This window comes from Gavialis gangeticus, unplaced genomic scaffold (genome assembly GCF_001723915.1).
Source record: "Gavialis gangeticus isolate Ggan-Ray unplaced genomic scaffold, GavGan_comp1, whole genome shotgun sequence".
Classification (NCBI taxonomy): Eukaryota; Metazoa; Chordata; order Crocodylia; family Gavialidae; genus Gavialis; species Gavialis gangeticus.
This window is the reverse complement of record NW_017729032.1, coordinates 92720161-92730050: the sequence shown is the minus strand read 5'-3', so window position 1 is coordinate 92730050 and position 9890 is coordinate 92720161. Positions and strand designations below refer to the sequence as shown.

The 9890-nt window shown below is 44.3% G+C and overlaps 1 long non-coding RNA gene across 1 annotated transcript in view; it reads left to right on the top strand.

Annotated features, from left to right (window-relative positions):
- Positions 1 to 2125: 2125 nt before the first annotated feature.
- The window catches only part of LOC109303446, an 8554-nt gene continuing 789 nt past the window's right edge, over positions 2126 to 9890 (top strand). Inside the window, exons 1-2 of the long non-coding RNA XR_002099115.1 lie at positions 2126 to 2314; positions 4019 to 4152. This is a non-coding gene — a long non-coding RNA (uncharacterized LOC109303446). The remainder of the gene's footprint in view (positions 2315 to 4018; positions 4153 to 9890) is intronic.

Below are 9890 nucleotides of genomic sequence, written 5' to 3'. Positions count from 1 at the left end.
GTTGTTTATGTGACTTGTCTAGACTGATTCAGAGTGTGCAGTTGTCAGTCTGGGCACCTAACAATATTTTCAGGCCAAGATCAGACAACTACGCAATTTAAGTACCTAATTAGTTTTGCAGCCACTGGGCGCCTCAGTAGGCACAAACTGTGATGCCAATGCTATGTCGCTGTATCAATGAGCAACATCACTATAATTCATTGCTACAGTGACATAGGGTCTAAAAATAATTGTGCTGATGAGGCTACTCAGGACTAGTGGGTACTGGGCAGTACCAAATGCTCAGTTAGGAGCATGTGTAGATGTGCCCACTGAGTGGGATTGATCTAGACCAGGGGTGCCTAACCTCCAGCGCAGGGGCCAGATTTAGCCCCTGGAGCTCTCTCATCTGGTCCATGGGGGTCTTCATGGGCCGCAGAATCTGAGAGCAGGGAAGTGATGTCACCAGGCCCTCAGGTGCTCAATCCCAGCATGCAGGCCAGATGGGAACTCTGTTGGACCCCAAGGCCCAATCTAGGAACACAGGGCTGGGTGAGGGTAGCGCTGGATCCCAGGGCCTGATATCAGTAGGTGGAGTCAGGCAGGGTGGCAATGGGTCCTGGGGCCCAATCCTAGCACACAGGGATGGTGCCAGGTCCCAGGGCCCATTCCTGGTGCAAGGGTCTGGGTGGGGGTGGCACTGGGTCCCAGAGCTCCATCCTGGTGTGTGAGTCAGGGAGGAGGAAGCACTGAACCTCAGGGCCTGTCTTGGTATGTGGAGCCCAATCCTGTGGTGTACGGCTTAATTTGGCTCACAGACTAGTTCTGTGCCACTCATCTGGCCTGTGGGGCCAAAAGCTTGAGCACAACTGATCTAGATTCTTTTGTGACTTAGAGGTCTAAATCTATCCAAATTCTCTTTAGGTACCTTAGAGATGAATTAGAGTCTGGCCTGTAATCTCAGAAGAGAATTCTGGACTCGAGATCCTGAGTATATGGAGTACCTGCCAATAGCCCTCAATAAATTGTCTCCTCTTGGGAGAGGGACATTGTTTGAGATTATCACCATGCTTTGTGTTTTCTACTAGTCAGCCATCTTTAGGATCCCTATTCTGGGTGGATGGGGAGACTAAGTCCCTAACACAAGGTTCTGGATTCCGAAGAAAGGCACTGCTGTCAGCGGGGCTTAATGCTACACTTCCAACTGTCTGGATCCCAGTGGAGCCTAGGAAGGAGCTAGGTACCAGCTGCATAATTAGTGGGTGGGTGCTAATTTAGAAGGGGAACCAGAATGGCAGCCCTGGGGGAGTCTGCACTGTTACAGCAGCACACTGTGGCAGTAACAGCTGCAGCTGTCCCTGTGAAAGGAAGTAAAAACTCAGCCACTGCCTCCCCCACCTCCTCCTATTCCAGAGGCCAAAATTTTTCTGCTGATTGCAAAACTACAGGTACCTACAGGTCAGGCTGATTGTAAAACTACAGGTACCTACAGGTCAAAAAGGAGGTGCCTACTGAGTTTTAGGTTGAGCCAGTATTAAGAAACTAAAATGTGTATGTGGGGTTTATCATAATTTTATATCTAGGTGGCTAAAGTCTGCCTAAATCCTGTTAATGGAAGCTATATCCTTTACTGGAGACGGTTCCAAGTGGAATACAACAGAAAGGTATAGATAGATGGAGGAGGGCAAGGTAACAAAAGAAGCAATATAATATTGGTTAGCATAGTAGAGGGGAGAATACCAGAAGCCTGATCTTTGTCAAGTATTTTATAATCCTTTATTACATTAATTTATTTGAGCTTGAGCTGGCGGCTCAGATTTACGTCCATTTTAATTTTGTCCAGAAGTTACTTCATTCCTAATAATTATTGTTCTGTGTGAGACTCACTGTGCATTTCTTGTATTTCATTGTGACTTTCAGATATGGGCTTGTTCTACATCTCCTAGCTACAATAATGTCAGTGGGGGCTGGAATGTTTGTAGAAAATCAATATATCATGGATTAGAGGGGAAAACCTTGCTTTGCATGTTTACTTAAACCTTTGTTTTATATGAAGACACACATTTTGTGTGCAATCCATAAATGTTATCTTTTATGTATTTCAGTTGTCATCTCAGTACTTATATTGTGTCCAGTAGATAATTCAGTTCAATAGAAACTTCTTCAATTTAGCATTACCCACCTACATGCTCCAAGGATTATTTTAGTTCCTGTTTTTGGATTTATCATCGTTGATAGACTGCAGGCTAGGACATATTCATTCAGTTAAAAGGACTCCATATGCTCCATTGTATTACAGTATGTAATTTGGAGAACATTTTTTCAGCTGAAAGCCGTAAGTATGCTCTTTTAATATGCTTGTTATAGTAATTTACTTGTTAGCATACAGGAAGTTTATTATTTTAACATGTTATTTTTTAAACAATTATATGTTTAGGAGGGATTTTGTGGGTTGCTTAATAGGGTCGCAGTAAAGGCATTCTGCTGAATTCTTGCTACAGAACAATTTTTAAAAAATGTAGTGAAAAGGGTATGTGTGGGTGTATGTGCAGAAGAGTTCAAAATGGCATTGTCTAAAATGAATTACTAACTGGCTTGAGAAAGTAAGGAACAGTTTTCAGTTCAGTGATTTTACATATAATCATTGTTCCAAAATGTATTCATTTGGAGAGCACTCTGTATTAAAACAAAATTAACTGATTTATACATTTCTTTATAACAAAAAAGGAAGGCGGTATAAATCTCATGGACTAAATTGCCCCAAAAAAATGCAGGGCTGGTACCATAGCAGGTTTTAAAAAAATGGAAATAAGCCCTTTTATCTTGTGAGTATATGTATACAGGATTGGTACTGGGTAAGCTGGGCGTAAAGGAGCAATGGTTTAGTCTAATGGCAAATTTATCTCACCTCCCCAGGTAAAGGGAATGAGTAAAGGGGTTACATGACAGGGGGAGTACATGGTTCAGAACCAGGCCTCTGGGAGATATAACCTGTGACTTTTCAGGGAAGAGATTCAGAAGAACAAAAGGGTTTTAGGTTCATCTTATTTTTTAGTGAGCAGGAGTTAGCTAGGAAGACTAGAGTGGAGTCAAGCTAGGTTGAAAGTAGGAGCCTAAAGGGGAGGTTATTGAGAATGCATGTGTAGCAGGAAATCTGACTTGCTCAAGATAAAGGAAAAAGTAAGGTAGTGGAAGAACTGCTATGGAGGTCCCCTGGTCACAGTCATATGCCCCAAGCTGGAGCTCAGCAGGCATGCCATGGGAAAGGTAGCCATGCCATGGGAATCTTCTGGAGGGGATTCCTGCAAGACAATTACCATGATGCTTAGTAAACAAATATATGTCCTCCCCTTTAAGGTGTCACAAACTATTACTATCTTTGGTCACAGCAACATCTGGGACACTTGAAGCATGATGAGGCTAGGATGTCTGTTTCCTTACAACTTGTACCTCCATAAAACAATTATGGCAGTATAGGGCAACATCTGTTTACACCCTAAGAGAGAGAGCCAACTAAAGCATTGCTTCTTCAGTCAGTTTCAGCCAGTTTTGATAAAAATGCTTGTACACTATTTCCATCTGATGCACTTTGAAAATTATTTTGCATAAGTCATGGCATAGCAGGACCCCACTGTTTGTTGAACAAGATATGGCATAAAGTGCCAACTAGAACATTGTACAAACAACAAATTAACAAGAGTTTCTATGCAATTGTATATACAGGAGAAAGTCTCCGAAGTGACTGGGAAGGGGAAAGGAATGATTAGTTTTCTTGTACTCCTAGTTAGAAGCAGGTAAGAAATATAGTCCTTGTGTCTGGCACATCTAAACTCATAACATCTATTTGCTTTGCTTTGTCAAAACATATGAAAAATCATTAAAGTGTTTTAATAAATGTCTGGTTTTCTTGCTCATTCATCTTATAAATATTAATTAGCCATGGATCAGGCAATTAAAGTTTAATCAATTTGCACTAATTAGCACCACATACTTGCATAAAAAGATAAAACCAACTCCTGCATCTGGCTGTTATTTGCAGTTTTTGTCAAGTGCTGATGAGTTTAATCTTGAAGAGAAGATTAAGAAGAAAAAAGGAAAGTAAGGAAGTAGTGTTAATTTTATTAAATCTTCAATCAAACCCTCTGTTCATGAGATTCATTGGAACAATACCAGGTAACATTTCACGTTGTATAAAAGTAGACACAAATGTGCAAAGATTGAATACTTTATTATGACCACACCCAATACAATTGTAATTTAAAAGAGAATAATATCCCAAAGGGATAAAAATCAAACCAGGATGTAGATTCAAAACTTTTGGCTGAAATTTGGATTCTAGTAGGCCAAACTAAGAACGTGGATCTGAATTCTCTTAGTGTTTGTGGGTTGTAATTTGATGCTCAGGTCCCTTCTTGTGTTTGTAACAGAAAGGGGACATTCAGCTCACACTTATATTTCGTGAATAGTTGGATCTTGGCTCAGCTGCTTTGGTGGATTCAAGGGCGCATTGGTTCCTTACCCACAGGGGGCCCATCCCAATGAACATGCACATGTAGGGGCACACATTTCCTGTGAGACAAATAGTGACATATTTGTGCCACTTCTATTTGTCCCTAGGCATGCTTCTTCATAGAATGATAGAAAGTTATGGTTGGAAGTGACTTCAGGAGGCCATCTAATCCAACCCCCTGCTCAAAGAAGGACTATCCCCAACTAGATCATCCCAGCCAAAGCTTTGTCTAGCTGGGTTGTGAAAACCTCCAAGGATGGAGCATCCACCACCTCTCTGAGTAAACTTTTCCTCTATTTTACTACCCACCTAGTGAGAAAACTCTTCATAATATCTAACCTAAACTTCCCTTGATGCAACTTGAGACCCTTGCTCCTTGTTCTGTCCTCTGTCACCACTGAGATCAGTCTAGCATCCTCTTTTAAAACACCCTTCAGGTAGCTGAAGGCTGATATTAAGTCCCCTTTCAGTCTCCTCTTCTCTAGATTAAATAAGCCCAGGTCCCTCAGTCTTTCCTCAGATGTCATGTCCCCTAGCTGTTGCCATGTGTGCAGCACCACTTTTTTAGGGGCAGTTTTTCTTGACACTGGGATCTGCTGGTATGTAAAAAAAACCCATTGCATCATTAATTAGCAGTGCAATGAATGCTTGCACATGCACCACATGCGGTGTGCAGAGCCTCATACTCTTTTGAGGCACTGAAAACTGCACATGCATGCTCGTTGAGATGTGGCCATGAGGTATACACTAACTTAGTGAAAATTCATTGTTAGTGCTGCTGCCTTTCTCCAATTTTACAAACATTAAACAAGCATTATGGGATCTCCTGGAATGTTACCCAATAGAACTGGCCAAAAATACAAAAGCAGAAAAACTCCTACATTCCAGACTTGACTTAACTTCCTCTTGACATTCAGGATGTTTCAGGGGGTTTGACTTCAATAGTCTAAACTACTTTTTTGATCTTTGTCAAGGTCAGTTGAAGTTATAGCATTATTGGGAGCTATATGTATCTATTAAAAAAGGAAGAGAACCTTTTAAAGTCTTTAAAATTGTTATTCTAAGCATGTGTTTGTGCTAGGTATCATAACAATCATTTTGCAGCATTTTAAAGCTTTCGTAGTATAACTCTGTTTCTGGCTTATGAATTTGGATATATAAATTAGCCTGCCAATCTACCAAAAAGATATTGTTCAGCACATTTGTATGACTATTTTGAGTTTTTAATAATAAGATAAAATAAAGAGTTTCATTACATCCTATTCATATGGCTGACAAGGATTATAGGGAATGAAACATATATTTAATCACTGATGGAAATTTACCTTAAGCTTGGCAGGTAAAGCCACACTTTTTAAAATGATTTAGCATTGTACTAAAAAGGAGAACATGAATCATAAAGAAGCTATGCACAATTTACATGGGAATCTTCACATAGTTTATGCAAGAGGAGACTTGTGAATGGTTATTGATATTTGTCAAATAAAGTATGTATGATTCATTAAACTTCCCATTCCCCAGTGTAAAAGCCACTGCTCCGTTAAGAAGTCTTTTGGTAGATAGCCCATAAAGAGAGTAGAGACAGTTGAAAAGGCATCATGTTACAATGTTTATTTAAAAATTTGATAAACTTGGTATAAAATGGTACTACTTGAAACTTTGAATGGACTATTTTTATTATTGGACAGTATTTTATTGTGATGGAACCCACAGGTTCTCTTCTGCTGGATGATGGGCAAATCCAATATCCCCTGCCCAAAAGATTTTATAATGAGGACTTTGACTTAGGAAAGCATCCTTATTTAGTCAATAGGACTTCCACTTGTGCTCTACTTAAGTATGTACTTAGGCACCATCCTACATATGGATGAACTTTAGTATTTGTTTAAGCCCTTCCAAAACAGGCTAAATTGACTGCTACTAAGACAAAACAGCTAAATGAGGTATTTTGCCTGAAAGACTAAATAAGTAAGTCCTCAACCAACTGCACTGATTACGTCCAGGAAATGGAAGATATCTCACATGTAGGTCCTTTTCCAAAAACCCTTGGAAGGTAGTAGGACTGTTCATCAACTACAGTCTGCTCCAGGCCAATAAACATGGATCACTTCTGTCCCCTCTCTTTCCCACCCTGACTTAGTTATTATGTACAATGTGGCTGATACCTCTAATGCCCGTGGACCCGGGAAGAACTGAAGGACTGAATAGACATTTGGTTGGAGCAAAGGATCATAGGCTGGAAAGTAGGAGAAATAAGCCTGTTTATGCTGAGATAACAAAAGGCATGCAGGCACGAGGGCACCATCGTGACTGGACCCAGGTCAGTGCAAGATCAAGTCCCTGAAATCAGTGTTTTACGGAGCCAAAGATGCAAACTCTCATTCTGGGGCAGGTCACACAATTGCCCCCTTCTATGATTAGTTGTCCATCATTCTCTCTAAGGATGTGGGCGACAACCTGGGTATGGAGACTTTAAGCACCTGGGTTGGGCAGGAGGAGGAGGAGGTGGCAGCAGCCCCTCCTGAAGGTGCTGTATGGAGACCACTCCCTACTCCCTGATGACTGTGAGTGACAGGAAGAACCATCCATTGCCATACACTTAGTGCCACTGAGCCCCTCCATTCCACAGACTAGCACAGATAATGAAGCAGAAGAGGTGGAGGGTCAGAAAGAAACCCATGTGGCCATTACATCATGTACTGTTAACAAGACCCAAGAACATGCCAGACCTGGTAACTCTCTTGTAATGTGCCTCTTGCCACAGGCAGGCAATGGCCGGTTTTGTGCTGGTTGGATTTGGGGTGCCGGGGGGAGGGGGAGAAATTTAGGCATTGCTGTAGGTGGGTTGCCATGTTCTTTTGGTAGTGGTGCATGATGGGTTCAATAGCTCATAATGTAATAGACACCAAACTAATGATTTGCTTTAATTAATTTTTTTGCAGCTAGAATGGGCAGTGGCAGATGTGGACCTGTTTCTGAAGCGAGTACTTGTAAATTTTGGGCAGTACCAGTGGTGCCCCACTGTTGCGGTGTCTGTTTCTGTGCCTCTTGGCATATTGTGCACTGCATGGTGAGGGTGGGGGGTGTACTTTCCTCCTCTTGGGTGGGAGGCAACTGTTGCTTTTTTCTTTGTTTATTAGCCGCAACTCATGGCTGCCCAGAATGGTGCCCCACTTGCACTACAGCAAAGCACTGCAGAGATTTTTGCAGCAAGCAGATAGTCCCACAAAACCTCACTTGAGGTTTTGGCAGACTCCTCAACAGCTAGAGCAGAATGCACAGATGCCTGGTGGGACAAACTCCATGAGTCGCTGCATAAGGATGATGCCATCCTCAAGGAAGTGTGAGACACCATGTGGAATTTGAAAGATGTGGTTGGTGAGTCCCATGTTGAATTACAGAGGTCACAGGACACTTTCAATGATGCCTTTCAGAGTGTGCAGAAATACCTAAATAAATGGTACGATGCCCGAAAGGGAAAAGTTGGTACACTCATCTTGCCTCTGTGCAAGAGGAGCAGAGAATTTCAGCCTAGCCTGTTCACCCTAACTCAGTGGGGTGACAAGAGGGCTGTATGACTGCCAGCAGGGTCAAGAGGGTGCCACTGCATTTCAGGAAGACAGGGGCAGTTCAGGGTCACGGTGGGATGAAGCCATCCGGACACCCGTCAATTCCCCTCTGCTGTGGCACACGGGATAGGTTTTTCATGGGGGGGTGCTACTTTGCCCAAGGCCCTGCACCAGTGGCATATTGTGGGTCTCCAGGGCCCAGGGAACAAATCAGGGATGCCACTGCCCTTGCTCCCATGTGCGCCCCAAACAAGCCACCTTCTGTGGTGGTTTTGATGGTGTGGGGTAGGGGAGCAACCAGCATAGAGAGGTGATGCTCCCTTCGTACCTACCAATGGCACTCACTTTGTGTCCGTACTGGGGCAGCCACACCAGCCACTACCATTGGTATACCACTGCCCTACACTCTGAGGGCACGTCCACATATGCAGCAGCTCAAATAGAAGTGGTGCAAATTTGAGCTGGGGCTTTTTGCTTCAGTGAAGGTGCTCGGACATGCACTTTAGTGTAGAGCAAATTATGCCACTTGGGGCAAAATAACCCTGCCTGGCTCCTCCTGGATCTTCAGTCAGGGGGAGATAGAACCCACGGCCAGCACCTGTGCTGTCCCCAGCAGTATAAAAAACTTTCCTGTCCTGGCCCCAGCAGTATAAAAAGCTGCCCTGGCAAGTAGCTCAGGGCTACTCGCTCTCAGGAGCTTCTGGGGCCCAGCCAATTGGTACCTGGGGACACTACCCCTTGTGCCAGCTGGACTGCTGAAGCAGCCCTGAGACTTCCCTGCACCCTCTACCCACTCCAGGGGTCTGGCAGTGGGGATTGCTTCCTGGCTGTGACCTGCTGCGCACCTGCCAGACCTGGATGGCGATTGCACAGCCAATAGAGGCATCTGCCCCTCTGGGCCAGCTGACAGTGAACTGTGGTTGCAGGTTTGGCCTCTGTATGGCACTACTGCCATGTGTGCCCCCTTCCCATCCATCTGGGCAGCTATCACCCGGAAGATGTTCCAGGTGTGGTGGCCTGCTTTGAACTGTCAAAGCATGTCCTCCTGGCCCCATTTGGCCAGGAGTCAGCCACAGCCAGCTGGGTCCAAGGTGCCAGCTCTGAGCAGGCAGGGTACTGCCACTGGCCTCCCCAGCAGGAATTCTGGTGTTCCCTATTGGAAAACTGAAAAATCCATGATAAAAGAATCCCAAAGTCACTCTGTAAAATTCCCCCAAATCCATGTTCCTCCACAAGTAAAACAAAAGACTACTATAACGAGCGAGGGCGAGCAAGACAGAGACAGCAATTACTTGAACAATGGTTTATTGCTATATCTACAGTGGTAAAGCAAGTCTTTTACCATAATAATACACTGAACTCTAAATACGTTTCACAAATTCATGAATACACGTTTTGCTGCACTCCCACAAGGAGATGGCCCCCACACAAGTGGTTTGCCCCCCAACAGGGGGTCTAGCCCCCAAACAAGGGGTACAGCCCCCACACAAAGGGTTTCTCCCCAACAGGGGGTCCAGCTCCCCAACATGGGGTTCAACCCCCAAACAAGGGGTTTGGACCTCCAACAGGGGATTCAGCTTCCAAACAAGGGGTTTGGCTCCCCAACAGGGGGTCCAGCCCCCCCAACAGGGAGTTCAACCCCCCAACAAGGGGTACAGCCCCCAAACAAGCGGTTTGTCCCTCCAACAGGGGGTTCAGTACCCACACAAAGGGTATGCCCCCAATGGGGGCCAAATAGCCCCTGCAAGGGATACCACCCCTCCTGCAAGGCCCACACCCCCCCCTCAACTTCTGCCTCCTGGCCCCATCCCTCCCCACTTGCTGTAGCCCCC